Source organism: Cherax quadricarinatus, chromosome 12, assembly GCF_038502225.1.
Source record: "Cherax quadricarinatus isolate ZL_2023a chromosome 12, ASM3850222v1, whole genome shotgun sequence".
Lineage (NCBI taxonomy): Eukaryota > Metazoa > Arthropoda > Malacostraca > Decapoda > Parastacidae > Cherax > Cherax quadricarinatus.
This window is the reverse complement of record NC_091303.1, coordinates 41,187,923-41,203,255: the sequence shown is the minus strand read 5'-3', so window position 1 is coordinate 41,203,255 and position 15,333 is coordinate 41,187,923. Positions and strand designations below refer to the sequence as shown.

General features: G+C 45.1%; 1 protein-coding gene across 4 annotated transcripts in view; it reads left to right on the top strand.

Annotated features, from left to right (window-relative positions):
- Positions 1–15,240, top strand: part of LOC128686543 (phosphatidylinositol phosphatase PTPRQ) — a 205,554-nt gene extending 190,314 nt beyond the window's left edge. For all 4 annotated transcript variants that reach the window (XM_070084320.1, XM_070084319.1, XM_070084317.1 and 1 more), the window contains one exon: positions 14,697–15,240. The gene's annotated coding sequence lies outside the window, so the exon portion shown is untranslated. The remainder of the gene's footprint in view (positions 1–14,696) is intronic.
- Positions 15,241–15,333: the final 93 nt, after the last annotated feature.

The following is a 15,333-nucleotide window of genomic DNA, read 5'->3' as shown; positions in this document are numbered from 1 at the left end:
CCTATCCTACAATCACCTGGTACTGCCCAACAATGATAAGACAGACTCATCCTACAATCACCTGGCACTGACCAACAATGATAAGACAGACCTATCCTACAATCACCTGGTACTGACCAACAATGATAAGACAGACCTATCCTACAATCACCTGGCACTGACCAACAATGATAAGACAGACCCATCCTACAATCACCTGGTACTGACCAACAATGATAAGACAGACCTATCCTACAATCACCTGGTACTGACCAACAATGATAAGACAGACCTATCCTACAATCACCTGGCACTGACCATCAATGATAAGACAGACCTATCCTACAATCACCTGGCACTGACCAACAATGATAAGACAGACCCATCCTACAATCACCTGGCACTGACCAACAATGATAAGACAGACTTATCCTACAATCACCTGGCACTGACCAACAATGATAAGACAGACATATCCTACAATCACCTGGCACTGTCCAACAATGATAAGACAGACCTATCCTACAATCACCTGGTACTGACCAACAATGATAAGACAGACCTATCCTGCAATCACCTGGTACTGACCAACAATGATAAGACAGACCTATCCTACAATCACCTGGTACTGACCAACAATGATAAGGCATACCTATCCTACAATCACCTGGCACTGACCAACAATGATAAGACAGACCTATCCTACAATCACCTGGTACTGACCAATGATAAGACAGACCTATCCTACAATCACCTGGTACTGACCAACAATGATAAGACAGACCAATCCTACAATCACCTGGCACTGACCAACAAAGATAAGACAGACCTATCCTACAATCACCTGGCACTGACCAACAATGATAAGACAGACCTATCCTACAATCACCTGGTACTGACAACAATGGTAAGACAGACCTATCCTACAATCACCTGGCACTGACCAACAATGATAAGACAGACCTATCCTACAATCACCTGGTACTGACCAACAATGATAAGACAGACCTATCCTACAATCACCTGGCACTGACCAACAATGATAAGACAGACCCATCCTACAATCACCTGGCACTGACCAACAATGATAAGACAGACCTATCCTACAATCACCTGGTACTGACCAACAATGATAAGACATACCTATCCTACAATCACCTGGTACTGACCAATGATAAGACAGACCTATCCTACAATCACCTGGTACTGACCAACAATGATAAGACAGACCTATCCTACAATCACCTGGCACTGACCAACAATGATAAGACATACCTATCCTACAATCACCTGGCACTGAATAACAATGATAAGGCAGACCTATCCTACAATCACCTGGCACTGACCAACAATGATAAGACAGACCTATCCTACAATCACCTGGTACTGACCAACAATGATAAGACATACCTATCCTACAATCACCTGGCACTGACCAACAATGATAAGACAGACCTATCCTACAATCACCTGGTACTGACCAACAATGATAAGACAGACCTATCCTACAATCACCTGGTACTGACCAACAATAAGACATACCTATCCTACAATCACCTGGCACTGAACAACAATGATAAGACATACCTATCCTACAATCACCTGGTACTGACCAATGATAAGACAGACCTATCTTACAATCACCTGGTACTGACCAACAATGATAAGACAGACCAATCCTACAATCACCTGGCACTGACCAACAATGATAAGACAGACCTATCCTACAATCACCTGGCACTGACCAACAATGATAAGACAGACCTATCCTACAATCACCTGGCACTGACCAACAGTGATAAGACAGACCTATCCTACAATCACCTGGTACTCACCAACAATGGTAAGACAGACCTATCCTACAATCACCTGGCACTGACCAACAATGATAAGACAGACATATCCTACAATCACCTGGTACTGACCAACAATGATAAGGCATACCTATCCTACAATCACCTGGCACTGACCAACAATGATAAGACAGACCTATCCTACAATCACCTGGCACTGACCAACAATGATAAGACACACCTATCCTACAATCACCTGGTACTGACCAACAATGATAAGACAGACCTATCCCACAATCACCTGGTACTGACCAACAATGATAAGACATACCTATCCTACAATCATCTGGTACTTACCAATGATAAGACAGACCTATCCTACAATCACCTGGTACTGACCAACAATGATAAGACAGACCAATCCTACAATCATCTGGCACTGACCAACAATGATAAGACAGACCTATCCTACAATCACCTGCTACTGACCAACAATGATAAGACAGACCTATCTACAATCACCTGCTACTGACCAACAATGATAAGACGGACCTATCCTACAATCACCTGGCACTGCCCAACAATGATAAGACAGACCTATCCTACAGTCACCTGGCACTGACCAACAATGATAAGACACACCTATCCTACAATCACCTGGTACTGACCAACAATGATAAGACAGACCTATCCTACAATCACCTGGTACTGACCAACAATGATAAGACATACCTATCCTACAATCATCTGGTACTTACCAATGATAAGACAGACCTATCCTACAATCACCTGGCACTGACCAACAATAAGACAGACCTATCCTACAATCACCTGGCACTGACCAACAATGATAAGACAGACCAATCCTACAATCACCTGGCACTGACCAACAATGATAAGACAGACCTATCCTACAATCACCTGGCACTGACCAACAATGATAAGACAGACCTATCCTACAATCACCTGGCACTGACCAACAGTGATAAGACAGACCTATCCTACAATCACCTGGTACTGACCAACAATGGTAAGACAGACCTATCCTACAATCACCTGGCACTGACCAACAATGATAAGACAGACCTATCCTACAATCACCTGGTACTGACCAACAATGATAAGGCATACCTATCCTACAATCACCTGGCACTGACCAACAATGATAAGACAGACCTATCCTACAATCACCTGGCACTGACTAACAATGATAAGACACACCTATCTTACAATCACCTGGTACTGACCAACAATGATAAGACAGACCTATCCTACAATCACCTGGTACTGACCAACAATGATAAGACATACCTATCCTACAATCATCTGGTACTTACCAATGATAAGACAGACCTATCCTACAATCACCTGGTACTGACCAACAATGATAAGACAGACCAATCCTACAATCATCTGGCACTGACCAACAATGATAAGACAGACGTATCCTACAATCACCTGGCACTGACCAACAATGATAAGACAGACCTATCCTACAATCACCTGGTACTGACCAACAATGATAAGACAGACCTATCCTACAGTCGCCTGGCACTGACCAACAATGATAAGACAGACCTATCCTACAATCACCTGGTACTGACCAACAATGATAAGACAGACCTATCCTTCAATCACCTGGCACTGACCAACAATGATAAGACAGACCTATCCTACAATCACCTGGTACTGACCAACAATGATAAGACAGACCTATCTACAATCACCTGCTACTGACCAACAATGATAAGACGGACCTATCCTACAATCACCTGGCACTGACCAACAATGATAAGACAGACCTATCCTACAGTCACCTGGTATTGACCAACAATGATAAGACAGACCTATCCTACAATCACCTGGTACTGACCATTATTATTATTATAATCAAAAAGAAGCGCTAAGCCACAAGGGCTATACAGCGCTGCAGGGTAGGGAAGGAAGCAAGGGAATTGGATGGCAGAAGGGAGGGGGGATGATCAGCAGGTTACAGAAAACAGCGGGGCAGGGGATAGTACGGGGGTAGAGGGTAGCAAGAGATACAAGTAGAAAGGGCTGAAAGTATCAGAATTTGTGAAGTAAGTCAGTCGTTGTCAAAAAGTCAATGAGAGAGTCCGGATGAAAGGTGGGTCCATCAGCGAGAAGGGAAGGTAAAGAGAGAGCAGCGGGGCGAAGACGACGACAGAGGTAAATTCTGCGTGCTCGTTGATAAAGTGGGCAGTCCAACAGAATGTGGCTGACTGATAATGGAGCTTGGCAATTCTCACAGAGAGGAGCAAGACGCCTCTCCATGAGATATCCATGAGTAAGACGAGTATGGCCAATGCGAAGACGGGAGAGAGTAGTCTCCCAACCTCGACACTGGTGATAAGAAGACGGCCAGTAACCTATACTCGGTTTAATAGACTGAAGTTTGTTGCCGAGCATAGTAGACCAACGTTGTTGCCAACGGGTGTGAAGGTGGGAAGATATTACAGCAAAATAGTCCGTACATGGAATACCTCTATAAGAAACTGGTAGGTCATGTACTGCTGACCGCGCAGCAGTGTCTGCCTGTTCATTGCCCTGTACGTCAACATGACCAGGGACCCAACAAAAAACAATATCTTTATGCTTAGTAAAGATGCGGCGTAGCCAAAGTTGGATACGGAGGACTAAGGGGTGAGGTGTATCAAATTTTTGTATAGCCTGTAAAGCACTAAGGGAGTCTGAGACAACCACAAATGATGACACAGGCATAGATGCAATACGGATAAGTGCTGTAAGGATGGCATATAATTCAGCAGTAAAAATACTAGCTGAAGATAGTAAATGCCCTTGTACGACGCTGTCCGGAAACACTGCTGCGAATCCTACGCCGTCAGAAGACTTAGAGCCATCTGTGTACACAGCAATGGCATGAGAATGAGAGTGAAAGTGGTCAAGAAAAAGAGAGCGGGAAGCGACCGTAGACAGTTGGGCTTTCGAGCAAGGGAGGGAGAAAGAACAGACTCGAACAGCTGGAACTTCCCAGGGGGGTAGGGAAAAGTGAGATGCTACATGTACATAGAAAGGTGGTAGTTGAAGAGAAGACAAGAGCGAATGAAGGCGAAGAGAGAAGGGACGGAGTAAGCAGGGGCGGCGAACAAATAAAGAATGTCTACTAATATCAGTGACCATTCTATAAATGGAAGGATTGCGGAGATCATGAGAGCGTACATAGTAGCGCAGGCAATGGGCATCACGGCGATCGGATAAGGATGGAACGTTCGCTTCTGCATAGAGGCTTTCGACAGGGGAAGAGCGAAAAGCACCAAGGCATAAACGTAATCCTTGGTGATGAATGGGGTTAAGGCTAGAGAGAGTAGCAGGAGATGCCGCTGAATAGATCTGGTCACCATAATCAAGTTTCGATAAAATAAGGGTGGAATGTAGGTGAAGGAGGGTTCGACGATCAGCTCCCCACGAAAGATGAGCAAGGGTTTTAAGAAGGTTCAGCCGGCTGTGACAAGTTGCCTTCAGAGAGGTAATGTGAGGTTTCCAGGATAACCTACGATCAAAGAGGAGGCCCAGAAACTTGACTGTATCACGTTCAGGGATACGTGAGCCATAGAGGTACAAAGGATGATCAGAGATGACAGAGCGTCTAGTGAAAGTGATTTGGTGGGTTTTAGTGCTGGAAAATTTAAACCCATGTGTGGTGGCCCAATTGGAAACACGGTCGACTGCATGCTGGAGAGAAACTGTAAGGAGGTGACAGTCAGCGCCTGCACAGGCAATAGCGAAGTCATCAACATAGAGTGATGACCAAATATTTGATGGAAGACTAGAGGCCAAATCATTAATAGCAAGGAGAAAAAGTGTTGTGCTCAGAACACATCCCTGGGGGACACCTTCAGCTTGGACAAAGTCCGGGGAGAGCACATTATTAACCCGAACACGGAAATGCCTGTCAGTTAAAAAGTTCTTAAGGAAGGATGGTAGATTGCCTCGAAGGCCTAAGGAGTGGGCTTGGGCTAAAATATTATACCTCCAAGTTGTGTCATATGCCTTCTCAAGGTCAAAAAATATGGCAATAACTGAGTGGTTATTCGCAAAGGCATTACGAACATACGTATCCAAGCGCAGTAAGGGGTCTATGGTAGAACATCCCTTACGAAAGCCATATTGACGAGTGGAGAGACTGTTGTGTGTCTCTAAATACCACACTAAACGTCTATTTACTAGACGTTCCATTACTTTGCAAACTGCACTGGTAAGAGCAATGGGACGATAGTGGGAGGTTTCATGTCCCGTAGTGCCTGGTTTGCGGAAAGGGAGAACAATGGCGGATTTCCACAGCTGTGGAAGAACTCCTTGTGACCAAATAAGATTGTAAAGGCGTAATAGGACTGCAAGGGCTGACTGATGTAAATGTTGTAGCATACGAATATGAATGTCGTCGGGCCCAGCTGCCGATGATCGACAAGCTGAGAGTGTTGCCTCCAGTTCTTGAAGTGTAAAAGGCACATTATACTGTTCTTCTCTGAGAGAAGAAAAGTCCAAGGGTGCTAACTCTCTGGCAGACTTTGAGGAAAGAAATGAGGGGCATAGATGAAGTCCCTGAGAAATACGGACCAGATGATTGCCAATTTCATTGGCAACATCTAGTGGGTTTGCTATATCAACACCGGCAACCCGCAGAACAGGAGCCGGGTCAGGAGAATATTTACCACTCAGTTTTCGTACTTTTTTCCAGACTGCACTCATAGAGGAAGCAGAGGTGATGGTGGAGACATAATCTCGCCAGCAAGTGCGTTTAGCGTCACGGATGACACGGCGAGCGATCGCACGCTTCTGTTTAAAATCAAGGAGTCGCTCTGTGGTTCTATTGTACCGGTACCTGCCCCATGCAGCGCGTTTCAAACGTACTGCACGAGCACAAGCAGGAGACCACCAAGGCACGCATTTCTGAGAATGCCTGCCCGAAGTTTGGGGTATAGAATGAGAAGCTGCGGTGAAAACGGACGACGAGAAGAGGTGTAAAAGCTCATCGATGGAGGACGAAGAAGGAACCTCTTTAAAAACAGTCAGGTGTGAGTAAAGGTTCCAATTTGCCCGATTAAATTGCCAGCGTGGGGTGCGAAGAGGTGGCGAATATGAAGGGGAAGTAAGAATGATTGGGAAATGATCACTGTCATGTAAGTCCGGGAGAACAGACCAAGTAAAGTCTAATGCGGCGGAGGAAGAGCAAACTGAGAGATCGATGCAAGAGAGAGTATGAGTCCGAGGATCAAAATGGGTGTGAGTACCTGTATTTAAAACATGGAGGGGGTGGGTGGCAAGAAAAGCCTCTAACTGAATTCCACGGGAATCACAGTGAGACCCTCCCCAGAGGAAATGGTGGGCATTAAAATCACCAAGTAACAGAATCGGTGGCGGTAATGACGAAACAAGGAAGGCAAAATCCGGAATAGATAATGCCCGAGAGGGAGAGAGATATAAAGAACAGAGCGTATACCACCTATGTAAGTGGATACGGGCTGCTGTGTAATGCAGCGAAGTATGAATAAATAGCTGATGGTACGGAATATCAGTGCGGAGAAGAAGGGCACTTTCATTAAAGGTCCCATCAGGAAAAGGATCTGAAGAATACAATAAATTATAGCCTGAGATGTGAGAAATAACAGCAGAGTGTAATTTTGGTTCCTGTAAGCAAACACCAACAGGGGCAAACTGGGAGAGTAACATCTGAAGCTCACCCCGATTACCCCTGAGGCCGCGTATATTCCACTGTAAAAAGGCCATGATTGGCAATGATAAAGATACCTGAAATCCGCAGGTAAGGGTTCCTACGGACTAGAAGGGTTAGAAAAGTCCACATGCGGAGGCAGTGGAAAATGTTCAAGCAGCGAAGGAACGGTGCGCTGTGAAGAAAGGAGTTGCGCAGATGGAGCAGAGGAGAGAGAAAGAGCGGAAGGTGGATCAGTGTCCATTGATGGTTTGGTCTCTGCAATATATTCAGAGATTGCTTCAAGTGTTTCGGAATTCAGAGATGTCGTATGGGAGACAATATTGGGAATGGTAGGGGGAGGATGAGTAAAGATTGGAACTGTATTGGACTGTACCAAGGTAGGGGGGGGGCGAAAGGGTGGAGGGAACTGGAGAAGCGTGGCAGGGGACAGAAGAGACAGGAACCTGGGAGGTGGCAGAAGAGGAAGAAACTTGGGAGGGAACAGGGGAGGAAGGTACATTACGAGGAGGAGGGTGAACCTCTGCACTTGTAACTGAGCCAGTGAGAGGGGAAGAACTAGGGACAGAGACAGGGAGGGTAAAATGAGGAGGTGGAAGATGGGTAGGAGGTGTTACCGGACCTTTTTTTGACTTTTGAGAAGTAGAGGGACGATTGGGAAGAGGTGTCGTACGAGGTCTCGTCGATACTGAGGCTTGTAAGAGAGAACTCGAAGAAGCGAGATTAGACTGAGGCGTTGAAGTAGGGACGTCTGAGCCGAGGACAGCAAAAGGATTAGATACAGGAGTGATTATGGGAGAGGTAACCACAGAGGTGGGTGTAGAAGATGGGATACCAGAAGTGGGGGGACGTTTTGAAACACGGGAATAAGAAACACGTGGGAGTCTCCCTTGGAGGCGGAGATGAGAAACTGCCATGGCATAAGGGAGACCTTCTGTCTCTTTGAGGTAACGGATTTCCCGCTCGTTTAAATAGACCTGACAACGGCGAGAGTACGAAGGGTGAGCCTCATGACAGTTAAGGCAAGAGGGAGATCGATTGCAAGATGTATTAGAATGGTCATCAGCACCACAGACTGGGCATTCGGCGATAGATCTGCAATATTTCGCTGGATGGCCAAATCGCCAGCAATTTCTACACTGTTGTGGTGTAGGGATCACCTTTCGAACTTGTAACCGATGTCCTGCTATATAAACGGAGGATGGGAGTTCTCGGCTGTCAAAAGTTAGACGAGCCACATTGCTAGGGTATCGTCTCCGCCCACGGGCAGGAAGAACGTAAGTGTCTACCTTGAGGATTGGGAGATCTTGGAGTTCCAGCTGTTCTAGAATGTCGGTGCCACATGTCTGGAAATTTTGTTGAACTATGGTATGGGGCAGAATAACGGTACCACTACAAGAATTGAGGGAATGATGTTTTTCAAGGGTGACAGGAACAGTATCTATATGGGAAAGACGAGAGAGCTCACGAGCCTGGGTAGCATTCTGTACGGTAATGATGCGCGTACCGCTCTTAAGAGCATGAAAAGAAATATCTTTACCAACATGGCGTAGGAGTGCCTTGCCAATACTATGGTCAGAAAGATAGGCAGTAGAGGAAGTTGGTCGTAAAGTGAAGAATTTATTCCACTGTTCAGTCTGAAACTGAGCGTGGAAAGGTAGTGAAGGACGTGTCGATCGTTTCTGAGAAGAACGAGAAGGTGAAGGTGGAGAAGTATCATCAGCAGGTAATTGTCGTTGACGTTTAGGCGTGGGACCAGAGTTGGTCCGACGTGGAACGGGTCGGCGATTTGAAAATTGCCGCACCGTAGAGGGAGAGGCCGGAAGCATAGTCAGAGGAGAGCGAAGGTCTGATAAATCGAAGGAGTCAGTCGAGGCCTCAGTACCTGAAGCGGGTGAGGAAACAGCACCGGCAATAGGTACAGAGGCATGAGGAATGTCTGAAGAGTGGTCCAAAGACGAGGCGGGGTCAGAACGGGGTGCGGTATCAAGAAGGGGCCCGGGGGTACCAGGTTCATGGACTAGGGCTGCCATGGTTAGGTTACTTCTTTCTTTTTGTTTTTAAGAAAAAAAAAGAAAGAAGAAAAGAAAATAAAAATAAAAAAAAGAAAAAAAAAAGGGGGGACCGGGGAGGGATAGTTCCTAGGAGGAATGAAAGGGCCAGAAATCTCCCTCCGCGCCCAAGAGGACTCGACACCGCTAGTAGCGCAGATGCAGCATGGAACCCGTGCCATACCCTACCCTTCATGCCAGTAAACCAGCAATCTGGGATAGCAACCTCACATCTGCCGAGCTACCTCGGTGGACAAAAGAGAGGGCGGCCGGATATCCGCCACAAAGCATACCTCCTTCAGCCACCACCCCCGGAATCCGAAAGGTGGCTTCCAGAGATACACCCGTCGCCCAAAAGACACCCAAAGCTACTCCGGGATACCGGAGAGGGATCGGGACATCCCTAGGCAATCCAGATTCCACGGCAAACTACGCCACCGCCAAGAAACCTCAACGGAATGGGATGGACCCCGGTGTCCTTTCCCCTACCTAGGAACTAGCGCGCCTGTGGGAGAAATCCCAAAGGACAAAAAGAGGAAGGGCAAAAGGGAGGAGTGGGGAGGAGGAGGAGGAAAGGAAAAAGGGGAGGATGGGGAGGATGGGATAGGGGAGGGGAGATTGGGGGGTAATTAGGTTCGGTCTGAGGAAGAAGACCGATAGGTCTAATTCCTCAGACCAAGAGCCTCTTCACCACGCCAAGGAGCCCCCCTTGAAGAGGTGGTACTGACCAACAATGATAAGACAGACCCATCCTACAATCACCTGGCACTGACCAACAATGATAAGACAGACCTATCCTACAATCACCTGGCACTGACCAACAATGATAAGACAGACCTATCCTACAATCACCTGGTACTGACCAACAATGATAAGACAGACCCATCCTACAATCACCTGGCACTGACCAACAATGATAAGACAGACCTATCCTACAATCACCTGGCACTGACCAACAATGATAAGACAGACCTATCCTACAATCACCTGGCACTGACCAACAATGATAAGACAGACCTATCCTACAATCACCTGGCACTGACCAACAATGATAAGACAGACCTATCCTACAGTCGCCTGGCACTGACCAACAATGATAAGACAGACCTTTCCTACAATCACCTGGTACTGACCTACAATGATAAGACAGACCTATCCTACAATCACCTGCTACTGACCAACAATGATAAGACGGACCTATCCTACAATCACCTGGCACTGACCAACAATGATAAGACAGACCTATCCTACAGTCACCTGGTATTGACCAACAATGATAAGACAGACCTAACCTACAATCACCTGGTACTGACCAACAATGATAAGACAGACCCATCCTACAATCACCTGGCACTGACCAACAATGATAAGACAGACCTAACCTACAATCACCTGGTACTGACCAACAATGATAAGACAGACCCATCCTACAATCACCTGGTACTGACCAACAATAAGACAGACCTATCCTACAATCACCTGGCACTGACCAACAATGATAAGACAGACCTATCCTACAATCACCTGGCACTGACCAACAACGATAAAACAGACCTATCCTACAATCACCTGGCACTGACCAACAATGATAAGACAGACCTATCCTACAATCACGTGGTACTGACCAACAATGATAAGACAGACCTATCCTACAATCACCTGGCACTGACAAACAATGATAAGACAGACAAATCCTACAATCACCTGGTACTGACCAACAATGATAAGACAGACCTATCCTACAATCACCTGGTACTGACCAACAATGATAAGACAGACCTATCCTACAATCACCTGGCACTGACTAACAATGATAAGACATACCTATCCTACAATCACCTGGCACTGAATAACAATGATAAGACAGACCTATCCTACAATCACCTGGCACTGACCAACAATGATAAGACAGACCTATCCTACAATCACCTGGTACTGACCAACAATGATAAGACATACCTATCCTACAATCACCTGGCACTGACCAACAATGATAAGACAGACCTATCCTACAATCACCTGGTACTGACCAACAATGATAAGACAGACCTATCCTACAATCACCTGGTACTGACCAACAATAAGACATACCTATCCTACAATCACCTGGCACTGAACAACAATGATAAGACATACCTATCCTACAATCACCTGGTACTGACCAACAATGATAAGACAGACCTACAATCACCTGGTACTGACCAACAATGATAAGACAGGCCTATCCTACAATCACCTGGTACTGCCCAACAATGATAAGACAGACTCATCCTACAATCACCTGGCACTGACCAACAATGATAAGACAGACCTATCCTACAATCACCTGGTACTGACCAACAATGATAAGACAGACCTATCCTACAATCACCTGGCACTGACCAACAATGATAAGACAGACCCATCCTACAATCACCTGGTACTGACCAACAATGATAAGACAGACCTATCCTACAATCACCTGGTACTGACCAACAATGATAAGACAGACCTATCCTACAATCACCTGGTACTGACCAACAATGATAAGACAGACCTATCCTACAATCACCTGGCACTGACCAACAATGATAAGACATACCTATCCTACAATCACCTGGTACTGACCAACAATGATAAGACAGACCTATCCTACAATCACTAGGTACTGACCAACAATGATAAGACATACCTATCCTACAATCACCTGGTACTGACCAACAATGATAAGACAGACCTATCCTACAATCACTAGGTACTGACCAACAATGATAAGACATACCTATCCTACAATCACCTGGCACTGACAAACAATCATAAGAGGCCTATTCTACAATCACCTGGCACTGACCAACAATCATAAGACCTATCCTACAATCACCTGGCACTGACCAACAATGATAAGACAGACCTATCCTACAATCACCTGGCACTGACCAACAATCATAAGAGGCGTATTCTACAATCACCTGGCACTGACCATCATAAGAGGCCTATTCTACAATCACCTGGCACTGACCAATGTTAGAAGGGAACTATCCTACAATTACCTGTCACTGACTAACAAAGAAAAACCCGTCAGTCTCCTCTGAGTCATTCTCAGTTTTCCATGTCACCAGAACTAACTAAAATTAATTTATAAAAGACTGATTATTCAAGGAAACAATCTAGTAGATTTTAGGCCTAATTTTAAGAGAAGTCCATATTTTAAGCAATGAGTGTTCTATCTGTAGGTCCAAGTTAATGACAAGTCACTGAGGTTATCTACCAGCTGATGCACCAACAATTTGATTGGGCGTATATGTAAATTTCTGGACTGAAGTTATTATGTCCTAATCTATGATTAACTGATATATATTCATTCCAATAGTATGTACATAGTGTGTCAGTATTCGTGTAAGTTCCTGTCTGCAAATTTTTTACTTGAAGTTGACCGGGTATCCTGCCCAATTGCACAAAGATCATTCCAACATTTTCCAGAAATGCCAAGTGACCAGTCCCAGCCTGGATGTACCTTTGATATACCTTTGAAGAGTTTCGAGAGTTTCTCTACTCTCCAAGCCCCGCCATAGGCCAGGCTTGTCTGGTGTCTTGTCTGGTCAACCAGGCTGTTGCTGCTGGAGGCCAGCTGCCCCACATATCCATCACAGCCTGGTTAATCTGGCACCTGGTGAAGATAATTGTCCAGTTTCCTCTTGAAGGCTTCTACACTTGTTCCAGCCATGTTTCTGATATTTTCTGGTAAGATGTTGAATAGTCTGGGATCCCGGATGTTGATACAGTGTTCCCTTATTGTCCACACCGCACCCCTGCTCCTAACTCGGTATATTAGTGCTTTCCAGGTATATATTATCATGTATCTCTCTCTCTTCCGCTCCAATGAGTACATGTTCAAGACTTGAAGGTGTTCCCAGTAGTTTAGGTGCTTTTCTGGCTGAGTGTGGGCCGTAAACGATCTCTCTATTTGTTGCAGGTCCGATATTTCTCCTGCTTTGAATGGTGCCGTCAGCACTGAGCAATATTCTAAGTGAGGGAGCATTAGCGATTGGAAGAATGTCACCATTGGCATTATTTCCCTTGTTTTGAAAGTTCTCAATACCCACCCCGTCATCTTCCTGGCTGTCGTGATCTTTGTCTTGCTATGTTCGTTTAAAAGTAAGGTCAGCTGCCATAATTATTCCCAGGTCTTTTACGTGTTCCTTAAGTTCTATTTGGTGACTCTCTTGAGTTTTGAATATAGTGTTCCTTTCGAGTTATTCATTCTTTCCATATGTAAGCAGTTGGAACTCATCACCATTCAACGTCATGTTGCTCTCCACTGCCCACTAGTAAACCCTGTTTATGTCTTCCTGCAAATGATGATACAAAAGTGTGCCGGGTGTTTTTATCTATGTCTGCTATGAGGATGAGAAACAGCAGAGGTGCCAGGACAGTGCCTTGGGGCACTGAGTTTTTGTCCTCGTTGATGCTTGATCTTGCCCTGTTCACTACTACTTTTTGGTGTTCGGTGTGTTAGGAACCCAAAAATCTATCTGCCTACCTTCCACGTAATGTCCATGGCCCTCATTTTGTACGCTATCACTCCATGATCACATTTATCAAACGTCTTTTGCAAAATCTGTCTTCCAATGCCTCCGTAATTCTGTCATAATGGTTCAGCAGCTGTGACAGGCATGTGACAGGATGTCCAAGGTCCTTACAGGTTTCTGTAAGAGAAAGGTTAGCACTTTTGCAGTCAGTACAAACTGTATAATTGCCAACCGGAAGTGTGTTAATATAAGGGTGTGTTAAATTTTATGCACTCCGGCTGTGAAGACAGAAAGATCTTAGGGTAATTGCCATCCTATTTTGAGATGACAACGAGGAATCTACAATGTGTATTGTGTAAAAGCTGAAACACTTCCTTCATTTGATGCTCTTTAGTGAGTATTATTGCCAAGGTGAGTTGTTGAATTCTGGGTAATATAGTTCCATGGCGGAGAGGCAGAAACTGTTGGTTGGTATTATATAGTTCCATGGGAAAGAGACAGAACTGATGGATGAATGATGGTGGTAGTTTGTAGTGCAGTCTACTGGTTTGACTTATTGTTATAATCCTCACCATATCTTTTAAAGGCCCTACGACCACCGTGTGACTGATTTATCGAGTGGTGTGTAACTCTTTTTTTCTTCCATTTTTAGCCTTGATTGTCGGCTCGGGTCATCCGGCTCATCCAGGATAAAGATAAGGGCAACATATATCTTGTGGAGATAAAGAGAAATCACTCTGACACGTGTACCAACACTGGTCCCCCTTCAACACGTAGCCAAGCACCCAGTCAGCTACACACCATTCAAGCAGCCTTCTCCCAGTTGTAGCTACACCAGCGTTCATGGTGGCTTTTGACTGGCTACTGTATTGTGGTGTTACGAGGATCTGTCAACCTCTCCTCAACAGAATATACATGTGTACTGGGGACACTTTCTTCTGTCTTCAGTCACAACCAGCTGTGATCCCCCCCCCCCCACATCAACATCGGCTTGATGTTCAACCACTATTCACAGCTACGTGCCCAGAATATCGACACTGCACAAATTTACGTCATTGTGTGCATATTAGCTTTGAATTAATTATTTATATATTTCATTTTTCATTTTAGCTGAGTGTAGGATCTGTTTCATTTTTGAGTATTTTATATTCTTTACTAATTAAATGATTAATAAAAATGTTTTTCTTATTATGTTATTATTGAGTTTTCTTTCTTTTTATTTCCATGAAGAGGAGCCAACCGTATCAAATATTACTTGAGGGTCACATAGAGCTGAGTGAACCCTCACA